The sequence below is a fragment of the Lygodium microphyllum genome, chromosome 23, assembly GCF_053477565.2.
Source record: "Lygodium microphyllum isolate KBCC chromosome 23, Lygodium_microphyllum_v1.1.10, whole genome shotgun sequence".
Classification (NCBI taxonomy): Eukaryota; Viridiplantae; Streptophyta; class Polypodiopsida; order Schizaeales; family Lygodiaceae; genus Lygodium; species Lygodium microphyllum.
Genome location: NC_141157.1, coordinates 65572083 through 65586996, shown reverse-complemented (window position 1 = coordinate 65586996; position 14914 = coordinate 65572083).

Here is a 14914-nt window from a genome sequence, read left to right as displayed (position 1 = left end):
TTGTATGGGCACAATTGTCTCACTCCTTTGAGCTTTTCGGATCCAACCTTGAGGGTTGAAGCTTCAAAGCAAATGCTGGAAGACATGGATGACCAAATCAAGTCAATAAGACAGGACATCCAAGCCGCCAAGGACAGACAGAAGGCCTACGCAAACTTGAAACGTCAAGACAGATCCTTCGTTGAAGGTGATATGGTCTTCATTCGCATACATCCAAAGAAGAGTTCCCTATTCTTGGGTGAATGCAAAAAGCTAAGTCCAAGTATTGTGGACCCTACAAGATTCTCAAGTACCTAGGGCCTAATGCTTATAGACTGCAACTCCCTAAGAACGTAAAAGTTCATAATGTATTCCATATCAGCCTATTGAAGACGTATGTACCTAACCCTAGTCACGTGCTTGATGGTCAACAAGTTGTAATGCCTAGCCAAGGAGTCCTTGAGCTACAGCCTGACAGGATCTTAGATGTTAGGGAGAGGCATTTGAGATCCAGAACCTTGAGAGAATACCTCGTCCAGTGGAAAGATTATCCTGAAGAGGATGCCACCTAGATGGATGAAAGTACTCTCAACCAACAATACCCCCAGTTCTTCTCGAGATGAGGACATCTCGATTCCTCTAAGGGGGAGAGAATGTAATATTTCTACTATGAAATATTCAAGATCCTTAATCTTGCGCAAAAGCAGTGCAAAGTAATCTCCCGCAATGGAAAAATGTTGGTGGCTAAGTGCTCCCTCCGCGTGCACTAGCAACTCCACCCCGCATCGTGTGTAGAAAGCCGTGGCTTGAAACCGCAAGTCCACGCGGGAACACCCTTCACAGGAAAAGGAAAATGAATAATGGATAAAATTTTGCAAATTTTTTTTCTATTAACCCCCTCCCCTTCAGTCGTTGCATGGCGGGGGGAGAGGGAGTATGAGAGGAGCTTGAGTTAAGGGGTGGAGGGGCATGAGGGAGGGGAGCATGCAGATAGCCACGTGTGTGGCTATATCCCCCCCCCCCCCTCCCCCTTTGTTCTATATGACCTCCCCCCTTTGAAGCTTGAGGGGAGGGAGGGAATCATGCCGTGCTGGTGCAGGCGAGGAGGAAGACGCCGCGCTGGCCGCTGTCGCCTTGTGGGGGCCACGGCTAGCTGCATGCCGCCTGGCCGCTGCCATCGCCTTCATCACCACCAACATCATCATCATCGTCATCTTCTTCATCGCCATCATCACCTCCCTCATCATCTCCCTTATAATCGATTTCTCTCCACATCATCATCTTGGAAGCTTCTTTGGAAGCTTCTATTAAAGCTTCCCATAGCCCCTATTCGCCCGTGCCTCCCTCGGGGTTTTAAAACCAAGTCTCCAAGGCCTGTATCCTGTGCAGAAGAGGAGATCTCGGAGACTCCGAAACGTGTGAGTAAGCTAAGGGGGAGTTGTTGCAACGAAATTCACTACATAAATGGCTCCTAGGCAAAAGTCGCAAGGTGCACATGCGGGAGCTTCCAACCCGAGTACACGTGTGGACAATGCTCCGAATCTTAATGCCCAGGTTTCGATTGTATTCTCGCATGAAAAGAATGCATTAAGCATATCATTAATTCTTGTAGGTAAGTTCGAACACATTGGAAAATTTATATATACTTGCATCGAATTACCAAGTAAGTTGCATGACGACTACTTGCATGGTCATGGTAGTTGCATTCTTGAACGCATATTGCATAAGTTAAAATATAGTTTTATCTAAAAGCATCCTTGTTGCCTTGTGAAAAGAATAGCGCATAATGCACTTAGATAATAATTTCCTAGCTGTGTTTCGCGTATAAAATCATTGTAGACGCCCATTGAATGATGTCCAAATGGTTGCAATGCATGGAAAATTGCATGCGAAGATGGTTGCATTTTAGGTCGGGTTAAGTACTAAAGGAAGGATGAATTCAATGATGGACTCATGGTATTCACTCATGGAGTTTTTATCAAAGTTTGAATGCATCTTCATTTAAAAATATTAAAGCTTTGATCCCATTGCATCATTATAATTTAGGGCAAGGAAAAGGAAAGATCATTGTAGATCTTATAGCTGCATAGAAGAAAAAGTCTATAAATCACATATTTGCATGGAATGTTATATCTTGCAGCTATTTGCATCTTCTAGGGAAAGGTACTTTCTGATTTAGAAGAAAGTAATTGCATCCTTAAAAGAAAGATCATCTTAAATCATGGGTTAGTGATTCGCATATAGTTGAATAGCTTACATGAGAATCATAAAGGTATGATTAGCTAGTGTACGACGATCACCTCAAAGTGCTAGGTAGGGTTAAGTTACGTCAAAATTTTTCCTAGTATCGCACTTAGGATGCCAACCTAATATTTTCGATCCCAAAGATCCTACCCACATTCTCGGAAATGTTAGGGTTGTTAGATCAGCCGTGCAGAAATGATCTAGGGCTCACACCCTAAGGATAAATTGACCAAATACTAGACTTCCATATGAATTTAGGAACCCTAAGGCCAAAGCGTTATCAGGCCTGGTAGGGTTAGGGTTGGATTGGGTCAAGAGGACTCGCAAACCCTACGTCTTGACCAAAGGTATTCTTGACCAAGGAATACCGCTTGATGGGGGAACTAATCCCACAAGTCAGGTGCGACACCTATGCAACAAGTTGCAACGTCGCATGGTTTTTGTGTTTAGATCACAAAATGGTATTGCCACTCCTTAGAACAAGGTTGACAAGTTCTAAGTACAAGTTTAATTTTCTAGAGGTTGAGTAGTCATCCTGCTACATCACCCTTCTTGAGGTTGATTTGCCAAGTTAGGGTAATTATTAATTGCCTAGCAAGCAATTGACCAATCAAGTGAGGACAAAGGGGTTGTCCAGGATTCACTGACCTTAATATAAGGAAACCTAAGATATTGATAATTTGGGTTAGCAGGGTATAAACCCTAACCCAAGGAAAGAAGGTAAGCAAGCAACACAACTTACAAAACTCTTGGGATCTTGCCAAGTTGAAATTGATCCCGGATGGAATGCTGGATGTATTCGGAGAGAAGGAATTATACCTTAGCAGTTGGCCGTATAAATGACCACTGGAGTGCTTGTGTTTGTACACTTAGGACACTGTTTGTACTTCTTTGCTCAAAGGAACTAATGTTGGAAAATAACTAATGCTTCAGGTTGAAATCCTGGAGGGAGAGGCAGCATCAGTTACCCCTGACTATCTGCCTGACCCTATCCAAGGGGGTTGTTAGCCGCGCCGGGTACGTGGACCGAACTCGCCGCGAGAGGTCTCTTTGTGGGTGCTACTTGGAGCAGGAGAACGCTTAGGTGCCAGGGGGCTCTGGCCGTAAATCCCTTGCCTTCACACCCTGCACAAGAGGCCGACGTGACTCGAGATTGGATCTCGAGGCCCGCATACTAGTCTACAGGCGGAAACTTGGAGCAATCCCTGAGGATTGCTGGAATTGCCTTCGAGCGGATTATGAAATAGCCTTCGAGCGGATTATGGAATAGCCTTCAAGCGGATTATGGAATTGCCTTAGGGCGGATTATGGATTAGCCTTCGGGCTGGATTATATGATGTATTCCAAAGACTGATAAATAAAGATCAAATGTTGAAAAGGAACTTGGTTGACATTGTTTTTCTATGTCAATGCCTAAGTTACGTGAAGGAACTGGTGATTAATTGGCTAATTAAGGAAGCTGTTTTTGCTTGTTAAATTAAATACGATAGGTAATTAGATAACAAAACAACCTGAGGAAAGTGCGGTGGATGTGACCATGGGTCCGTCCTACGGAAGGGTGGTCCTGGTTGGCCAGGAACTTTTCTCAACAGAATTGACAGCAAGGTAACAATGACCTAGATTCTAGGAAGCTAGAGTCTCGATTTATGCTATTTTAGGGGAACGAAATGGGACTATGCCTTACGAGCAGAGAGGTCAAGCTTCGCATCCCTCTTGTTTCCCATTCTCCTTGAACCAAGTACAGTATAAATCCGCTTCGACCTTGATGTTTCTGTGTAAAGCAGTTCATTTGGGGCTCGACGCTAGCTACCTTTGAGGAACTTGACCATTAGGGAAACCCTGATTCAGGTCAATCCTAAGTGGGAACGGTCGGAATGCTTCCGCTTCATGGCAGACTCGGGAAGACCTAGATCGCAAACCCCGTGACATTCCGTGGGAGTGTCGAGCGGTGCTTTCTGGACTCTCTTCCCGATGGGCTGCTAAGACATGTCCTACAAGTGGAACAGGTGGACACGTTACAATTGGATGAACTCGAATGTCATCAGTGATCTAAGATAGGTTCAGATCCAAGTGCAAAATCTGAGGTATCTATCTCCATGATAAAGGACTTCAATAGATTTTCATGGATGAGAATGGGTGTTGAGGAGAGGGCTTGCTTTAATATTTGAAAAGCTTGTTTAGCCTTTTGATCCCAAACAAACTTGTCCTTTCTAGTTAGGTTTGTTAGAGGGGCAACAATATCAAAGTAATCCTTAATAGCGATTCGATAAAAATTTCAAAATCCCAAAAAGAATTGAACATATCGTACAAATGAAGGAGTCTTCCATTCTAGAATAATTTATATCTTCTTAGGGTCCATAGAAATTCCATTCTTAGAAATGATGTATCCAAAAAAATGAACTTTAGTTTGATGGAAATAACTTTTCTAGCTTTGCATACAAGCCTACTTCTTGAATTTATTGAAGACTATTTTGGTGTGACGCTCATGTGATGGGACCTGAAACGGGCTGGCACTGGCTCATGCACTAGCTGGACCTCTATCATGCGTCAACAACCCCACGGCCTCGCGGCCAGGAGCATGGATGACACATACATCATCTTCCTAAACATCTTGCGTTTGTATCACGTCTTGTAGTCCAACTCTAACCCAATTAACACTCCTCAAAGGGAGCCCCAACACATTGCCAAATAGCACGAAGTACAAACATAGGAGGCCCTCCAACGGCTGACTGCCACTACCTCACTGCGACTCTCCTACACCTTGGGGATTGGCCCCTCGATGCGTCGCTAAACATATATAACATACGAACACAAACTTCTCTCTTTTATGATTCGTGTATTTCCAGGGGATATACCATGCTTTCTCACTTTACTTTCCCCTTAGACCCAACGCCTAGCCTACAGCTTGGACAACCTTACTCACTTAACGTTGGTCATGCCTCTAGAAAGCAATTGCCATGCATCCAGGAGGTATTGTCTGATACCTTTTATCATTTTATGCTTCATGCAAATTGTGAATGTCCACGTGCTCAAACAATTAAGAAAATCAGCATTGGTGCACATGTGGAAAACATTTCTTTCAATGATTTTGACTATTGCACGTATGCGGCGTTGCATGAACCTAGCACCGAGAAACCCTCGTGCTACTAGGTTCTTAGTTTAGAATTATCGACCAACCTAAATGGTATGCATAAAAACCAGCAAGCTTTTCGTCATTTCATTCAGCATTTAAACACTTTTTATATACTCTACCCCCTCACCCGTTTAGGTTGTGCATGATGCATAGGTTTAGGGTTCATTTTCCACATTTTCATTGCATAAAAAGCCATAAAAACTCACTAAAACATAAAGGTAGGGCTGAACTGAGGCTAAACCTCATACTTCAGACCCCCCATACATCCACAAACATGGTTCTTATTTTTCCTTAATTTTCGGCACTCAAAATCCATTTTTTCCCTATTTTTTTCTATTTTCCCTATTTTTCTTATATTTTTGCAATATTAAATAACTAAAAATACAAAATGAGTTGTGGGTTGTGTCCCTTAGGTTCATTTGCAGCAAAAACACAAATTTAGTTGGTGTATCCTACTATATTTTCCATTTATATCTCAAAAACACCCAATTTTTCCATATTTCGCGTGTTTTACGGGTTTTACACTATTATTTTCATCAACAACACTTATGATTTTCTGATTTTTTGATTTCAAACAGTTGGAAGACATTGCAAACAACATTATAATGCATAATCATCCCATGGGAACAAGTATTCATGAAGCAACTTGCATAAAACATCAATTTCCTTTGTAAAAATGAGATTACCGTTCTTTGCGGGTTGCGGGTTTTTATTTGCCATATCTCAAGACTGATTTCCAGCCACCATTAATGCTCATGACAGTCCACAATCAACAATCTTCCTTCCTCTTGAACCACGGAGCAATCCCGTCTTCATTGGATAAGTATCCGTCATCCATTCTTCTTCTTCTTCTTCACCACATGAATCTGCCTTTAGAAGAGAGAGAGGGAGGAGAGAGAAAGACTGATTTTCTCTCTCTGCATACAGTCCACCATTCTTCGCGTGAGAGGAGGCAATACGGAGCAGAAAGGGAGTAGATCAGCCTTGCCTGGCCATGGCTATGGCTTGCTTGCAGCCACAAAATCCATCCATGGGGGGGGGGGGGGGGGGGGGGGGGGGGGGGGGGGGGGGGGTGCGTTTTTTTCGGCGCCTCCTGTCTGCACGCTGCCCTCCTTCTTTTTCACGGATTTTTGAGGGGGTGGGGTGCCAAGAGGCACCCCCTTTGGCCCCCCACTTGGCCACCCTTTCATTCTTGGCCCTTTGTTGGGCACCTTCCCAGGTTTTTGCCATATCTCCTGTGTCCGGCGTCCGATTCGGGCCCAGAAAAGTCCTGCGCGACCGTCTTGAGACCACGAATTGACTGACAACTTCATCACTTGCATAGGCGCACGAAAAAGTTACTAAAAATCCGCAAGTGTTGCACGGGCATCCTTAAAGCACTTTGCCGCTTAAAATCGTCCTAGATCAAGCCGCCGCCTTTGACATTGAATATTTTTCCCTTGATATTCATAATTTTTAGCTATTTTTAAGCACTTCTCGGCACCAAAATTCCGCTCTCATCATGCTCCTCTTTTGGTTCTTAGAAAAGATCAAGGTGTATAGATCACAATAAAGTCACCCAAGTAATCTTGAAGTATATCATTCATATATTGGAAAACAATTGGAGCATTCGGCATGAGAACACATCAAAATGCCCATACCTTGTGTGAAAAGCCATCTTCTATTCATCACCTTCCTTTGACTTGACAAGATTGTACCACAAAGATCTATCTTGGTGAAGACATTGGCTTTCCCAAGTTGTTCAAGGAGTTCTAGAATCAAGGAAAGAGGGTAGCAATCCTTGATAGTAATCTTATTGAGCCTTTACAATCCATGCACATATAGAGGGATCCATCTTTTTTCTTGATTGCACAATCATAACATCGATGTTCAGGCAGCATATCCACATTCTTCTTTTTGAACACACCCTTGAACTTTGTCTATTGAGCTTGGAGTGTGTCCAAACTTTCATCCTTTGGCTTCTCCATTGGAGTTGCACAAACAAAAAAAAATGGATTCATCTTTGCTTGATGCATGAATACCTTTGCCCCAATGTATATTAGCTGAGAATTCTTGCTTTTATTATTTTGCACAGGACTTGGTTCAACCTTTCTAGGCCTCCAATTGATGTCAGGATTATGTAATTCTAGTCGATGTAGCCCATTAGCAACATGACTATTTGGGCAATTAATGATGTTGAAGACTATATCTGCTACAAGACTCCTTAGGGGAACTTTTATGGGTTGAGTTTCATACTTGACATCTCTGAAGCAAGAGTCCAACCATCAATTACTTCTGCACATATTGAATTTGCTTTCATTAGAAGTTGTATATTATGTTGCTCTATAATATGTATAAATAATCACTAGTTTTTAGCAAGATTTATCATGTGTGTGACTCATTGATTCATTTTGATTACGATGATAGTATCAAGACCATCCCTGTGTTACTAAAACACCTCTTTTGAGCAAAAAAATTTAGTTTTTGTGAAATTTGAAGTTTTATATGGAATGTTTTTGTAGATTCTGAAACTTTGTGACATTCTCAATATTACTCTAATTATTTAGTTTCTTAGATATTTTTATTTTCAACAAAAAGTTTGAAGTTCTAAAGATTAAGCATTAACCTTTTTTTTTCTCCCTCTAAAACGATTTTTCATTTCACTATCATTCGCTATGAAAATTAACACACTTACTTATAGACTGGTTCCATACCATAACACACGTGTTGCCTCATGTGAAAACCAAGGTTGTTTTGGTGCTTTTGCAAGCTATTTACACACTTGGAAAACTCCCATGGACTTTAGCATTGTGCCCCGATCAATCTTCATTACATCCCATTCATCTCCCACACTCACACTCACCTTTCCCCTCTCTAATGAGAACAAATACTTTGTAGGAAGAGGAGGCGAGAGAAAGACTAAAATTTTAGCATTCATATTCCATCAAATCAACATGTACAAGTGGTATCATCATGAAGTTCATGATGAGGAGGCTCCATTTCATGCGTCACATAGACGAACTATGCACAGTGATGAAAAGCATCATGAAAACATGGTGCCCATTTTTAGCTCTCTTCTTCCTGCCGTTCGTAGTGATGCTACGTCTTGTTGCAACCTTAAAGATATAGAAAATGTCCCCCTCTTTTTGGAGCATTTAACATCAGTGTTTTGGATAGTTCCATCTTGACATCCTCAAATGCTACTTTGTATGGTTTTTCCACTAAAAAACATAGTTATGCAATAAAAGATTTGTCAAGGGCAATGATGACACTTAGCCAATGCAACCTCTTATAATAACCTATAGATGAAACAAAATTGTGGACTTCTCTAGGGCTGGTGGGTGGGCTCATTGTGACCATAACAACTACCTTTTCAAGATTAGTAGCAATTCTAGTTGCACTCACAACATGACCCACAACAATAAACCATAAGGCACCCCAAATACACACTTCTGAGGATTTACCGCTATGTAGTACTCATGGCAATGCTCAAAGTACTTATGAATGATAATAAGATATTTATTATGTACGGTGATAACCCAAGATTGTCTTTGCCTTAATTCACTCACTCGCTCGCTCACTCACTCACTCACTCACACACACACACACACTCTCTCTCTCTCTCTCTCTCTCTCTCTCTCTCTCTCTCTCTCTCTCTCTCTCTCTCTCTCTCTCTCTCTCTCTCTCTCTCTCTCTCTCTCTCTCTCTCTCTCTCTCTCTCTCTCTCTCTCTCTCTCTCTCTCTCTCTCTCTCTCTCTCTCTCTCTCTCTCTCTCTCTCTCTCTCTCTCTCTCTCTCTCTCTCTCTCTCTCTCTCTCCCCATTTGTGTCAACCTCTCAGCTTGTAATTGCTTGGTTCTTCCTTCACTTGATGGGGATATTTATAGGAATCAAATGCAAGGGGAGGGGAAGGGGAGATGCCAATGATGTCATTAGAATTTTGAATTCAATTGGGGAGGCAAAAAGGGGGGGTTGACAACATTTAGTCAAATAGCTCTCCTATTTAAATGGGGGGTTCCTAAGGTTATGTGGAGGGAGAATTTGATTTTTTTTTCTTTCGGGGGGGGGGGGGGGGTGTGGGGGCAGGGGTGGGCTCAAAACAATAGCTAGTAGGCCACCTCACCCCCTCCTTATCCCCCCTTTTTATCTGTTGAATTTTCCCCTTTAAAAAATATATATATATTACTTCTCCTCTTTGAGCCTCATTTTCATGCTTCACCTAACATTTGTTGCTCTCGGTTCTCAATATTGCTTAATTTTGTGAGTCATGTACTTAAATTCGTGTGGTTTATGATCAAATTGCAAGTGTCGATATTCAAAAATTGTAATAAGAATACATCATGATAAATTAATTTTTTTGGTTTGTTACAAAATGACATGTTCTCAAAATTAGTGCATGCATAATGGACATAATACATTTGCAAAATATATTTATTTACACTATTTCATCACTTATTAATTGAGTTTCTTCATCATGCTTTATTTTACCAGTTTCCCACCCATGAAATGACCTTATGATTTTCCCATGAGATGTAAGAAGTTGAGTCATGAAACTTAAAAAGTTTCCATAATTAAAAGATGGGTGTGATGGTCCATAATGGCTCTTCTATAGTGGCTATAATCACACATACTAACATTGGATATCTGATTTGTATCATTATCTCTCTTTGTTGATTTACTTGGGCCTTATGTAGTCTTTTTCTCCATAACACTTTCATGCATAAATATTACTGTGATCAAATCCTACTACTCCTACAACCTTTACTTTGAATACAATGCTATAAGTTTCTTTTCCTAAGTATTCTCTTGGAATTATCTCATTTTCATTGGAGTAAGTCATAGAGCATACACAACACATACATACATAAATAATTTTAAGAACCTATACTTTGAATCTTGTCATCATTAAAGTAGTAAAATTTTGTTTAAGGGAAACATAAGTAGGCCACGTCTTCTTATCCCACGATATTGACTTATTGATTCTCATGTCAAATTTACATATTCTGAGTCTCGTGCTTTGGCATAGAATGCTTATTGGAAGCTAGGTTTACCAATGTTCTTTTACCAATATTCCAACTTCCCAAAATATTGCCGATCATGTAGGGGTTCCATCTAGTAGCAATAGTATCCCAATCCATATTTTCAATTGAACATGCAATCCCTTTGTCTTCTACACATCTTTTTATTTGCAAAATCACTTTGGATCTTAGTACATCTCTTTTTTCAATGTTCTAACAAACATCTCTCATCTCTTTCTATTCCATAAAGCATATTTTTCTAAATGACATGTACCTATATTTTTTCAAAAGCATTTTTAAATCCAATTTACTCATAGTGCCTCAAGCATTTGTTTTTCCTTTGGCATCCACACTTGACAAGTTCAACCAACAAAACACCCTAATAAAATCTCTCTCTCTCTCTCTCTCTCTCTCTCTCTCTCTCTCTCTCTCTCTCTCTCTCTCTCTCTCTCTCTCTCTCTCTCTCTCTCTCTCTCTCTCTCTCTCTCTCTCTCTCTCTCTCTCTCTCTCTCTCTCTCTCTCTCTCTCTCTCTCTCTCTCTCTCTCTCTCTCTCTCTCTCTCTCTCTCTCTCTCTCTCTAGCTCATACAATTAAGGAATTACTCTCTTAAATTTTAAGATTAAGATAAACGCTAATGTGCATAGTAATGTGGATTATCTAATGCTTGCTTTGAACCATGCATATGAGTAATAATGCACTATTGAAGTACATGGATAAACTTAGTCCATATAAACTACATGCTAGGACATAATATGTTTTAGGGTTTGATACAATTGAATTATCAATGTGGCTTTAGTGACATGGTTGTGATGGGGTTTCTTTTCAACATGCCTATATGGTTCTATTGGAAATAGGTCAAATAGTGGACCTGAGTTGTTGACACGGAGTGTGCCAAGGAGCCATGAAAGAGAATACTATTGGAGATGGATCATTATTAGTGTAGAAAATGTTAGGGATCACACCTGAAACATAAATACTCTTGTAAAGAAGAAAATCTACTAGTATGTTTTCCAATATATAAATTAACCACACTAAATATGATATCTATTAGTGCCAAAGTCATAAAGACATGGAAAATTGACACCATATTTTGTGCAAGTCATTACTTGCTATTCTTCCTATATTCCATAAATTGACCAACCCCATCCTTAATCGCTAGTCTTCATATCTCTTTAGTAGGATTTCCAATTAGACTCACATTGGATTATAAGTATCTAAATATAACACATTGCATAGTAAGATGAGGTAAACTTTTCATCTCTTTCATTGACAAAATAATAATACAAATATAGTATCCCACAATGCCAAGCCATAAAGACTTGGGACACATACACCATGTTTAGCATAATCCTTCATATTCATGTATATAATTTAACAAATCCTTCAATGACATGATAGATCATTTGATATATATCTTTTTTGAAACAAGAAAGAACCACATAAACATTTACATTTATATTCACAAGATATTCACATTAAGAACCATATTATTTCATTCTTATACACAAAAGCCAATCTAGCAATGATCATATACAAAAAAGTCTCCTTAACTAAATTCATGAGGATGGTCACACACATATTAATGGGAAATAAAAGGATACACTAGAAATAGTGTAGAAAGGTGAACCCCCATGAGTCAAATTATGCTATTCATGATCTTGAGATACTTGTAGTGATCCATACCTTAAAAATATAGAGATTCTATCTATTGGGAAGAAGGTTCACTCTAGTGTGACAAATCACAAGAGTCTTAAGTGGGTTTTTACCCAAATTGACCTAAATACGAGACATGGAAGGTGGATAGAAATATTGCAAGAGTTTGATTTTGAAATCAAATTTTGCCTAAGCAAGGAAAATATTATAGTAGATGCCTTAAGCCAAAAAAACATTCCTTAATAGTAGATACAAAACCTGAGAATCATGTCAATACTCGACAAACCTACCCTAGAGCTTGTACACAAGCCATTCCTCATTGATAAGGAATGTGAAATGCTTTTGCCGAAAGTACTCAAGAGTGGGAGTTCTAACATGAAATGTGCCAAGATAAAGGACTATTATGCAAGAAATGATTATTTATACTATCAAGATCACCTTTGTATCCCAAAAAACAAGATATTAATGCTAAGCACTTATGGGAGGCTCATGATAGCCCAATTGCTAGACATCCAAGTTATGTCAAGACTCTTAACATAGTTCAAAAAACTTATAATTGGCAAGGAATGAAAAGAGACATTCTATGGTATGTAATCCGATGCCTAACTTGTCAAAGGATTAAGGCTAGAAGAATCAAGATACATAGAGAACTACAATCCTTTAATGTCAAACACTCTCTAATGGTTTGCTATTGCAATATCAACCGTTCCAACATTTGACAATCATGGCAAATCCACGGGCACACCACCATGGATGTTGAGTGCCATGGAACCGACACTCATTTTAGGAGGGGGTGGTGTTAACCCTTAAGGAGAAGCTAAGTATCAAGATTCATATGGGAAGTGAAGAATTCTCTTGAGCACTATCCATTCACAAGGTGTAACTCAAAATCTTTATTATGAAAAGATTGAAGAATATTTTTATAAAACTTCAAGTAAGAGTTAGAGGCTAATTGACATACAAATTGCAAAACTTTCTGATATTAAAATAAGTCACTTTGTTCACTTGTAGATAGAATGGGTTTCATTGGTCAAAGGATATACATGAAGGGCCAACCAAAGAGCCCTAAAAGAGGATATAGTGCCCAACATTAAGTGAAATGCTTAAAATTGACTCTATACATTTTATAATCTAAAGAAAGAATGAAAGAGCTCATCCTAGTGTGTGCCAATCAATGTTTCTCTTTGTTCTCATTTCTCCATGATGAGAGAGAGAGATAGAGAGAGAGAGAGAGAGAGAGAGAGAGAGAGAGAGAGAGAGAGAGAGAGAGACCAAAGGGTGAAGCACTTCATTGCATTCATCCTCTTCTCTATCTTCTTGGAGGAAGGCTCAAGAGCATTGGAGCAAAGGCTTGGAGTGCAAGGAGGCTACTACAAGTATTGTGAGACTACCTTTTCCACTTCGAGTGGAGACTACAATGAGAAAGCAATATAATGTGTATCTACTACAATCTCATAGTTGTGGGGTTTACTTTTTACTTGGTTGTGGTGAGAGATGACTCTAGTGGTTTTGAGCATAGAAGCAAGTGACTCAGTGAGAGCTAGTTTGCCAAGGTTGGTTAGAACTCTTGAATTAATAAGAGGTTTGCTTGTGTCTCATCAATGGGAGTTTGGAGTTAGGTGGATTTAGCTACATGAGATGGATGTCACGCATGATCTTTTGTGCTTGTGTTGCACTACAACTAGTGTCTAGTTGTCCTTCTAGAGGATTGGCTAGTACCTTTGCAAGATTTTGATCTCCTCGAGTCAATTGGATCCTCAAGAGTATCGACCAACACCATACCTTTATTTTTGTTTGAGGCCATGGGGTTTAAGAGAAGAGAATGAAGTAAAGATTGAGAAGATAACGAATCTTGGCAAAAAATAATCAAAGTATATCTATATAAGAAGAACATGTGCCTCCTCATACTTTCTATGTAAAAATCAATTTGGTTCTCTCTTTTATAATGTCACGACATAGTGGATTTGTGTCCATTTTGTTACATCATTGCTTGCATAGGATGAAATCATTCAGAACCTTCTTGAAATGGAAATGGGTTTCTTTCAATTAACGTGTTAATTATTTGAGCTAGTTTGGACTTTAAAAATGGAAATTCGAGTTCCAATGGCCTTTAACATTTAACATCCAAGTAGTGTAGGAATTTACAACATTAGGTTATCTAATGAAGATCAAACCTCCACTTTGGTTAGGCTCTACAACAATGTGACTTGGACAAATAATATACATAGGGTCTCCTTTTGGGTGGGCACCTTCACCCCTTTGGTCCTACGTATGTCCACTTACAACACCTAATATTTAGAATAGGCTTGCATGGCTTGTAGAATATCACTATGCATGCATGCAATTTTTCTATTTAGCTCGCATGATATTTTGTACATGTGCAAGCATGGAGGGTAGTTTAATATTTGTAGTAGTGCAACTAGATATGTAAATAAATACACAAATTATAGTACAAATCAATCTTCTAGTTTTTTTTCTTTAATTAATCACATTAACCACATTAAACAAAATGCAACAATAAAACTCAGAATTAACAAAGCCGTATAGGAAAAATTATGTATATTTCGAAGCCATGTTTGGCTTGTCTTACAAAAGAGTTTGTACACAATATGAGAAAATAAGCCTACATTTTAAAGTAGATTTAGCTTGGCTTACAAAAAGAGAGCTAACATAACTTGAAACTATGAAGCATTCTCAACATGCCTACATCCTCATTGATGTGCATGGGGCTTGCTTTATAGGAAGCACATATTATGGAGGAGAATTAGGATCTACTCATGATGATGTATGTATCATACATAGACTAAGTACAACATTCCACTCCACGTCTATATTGGCCACTATCCTTGCTTGTTGAACATAGCCAAGCATCCAAGCAAGTCTAGTGTAAATGACAATTACATCTACCAC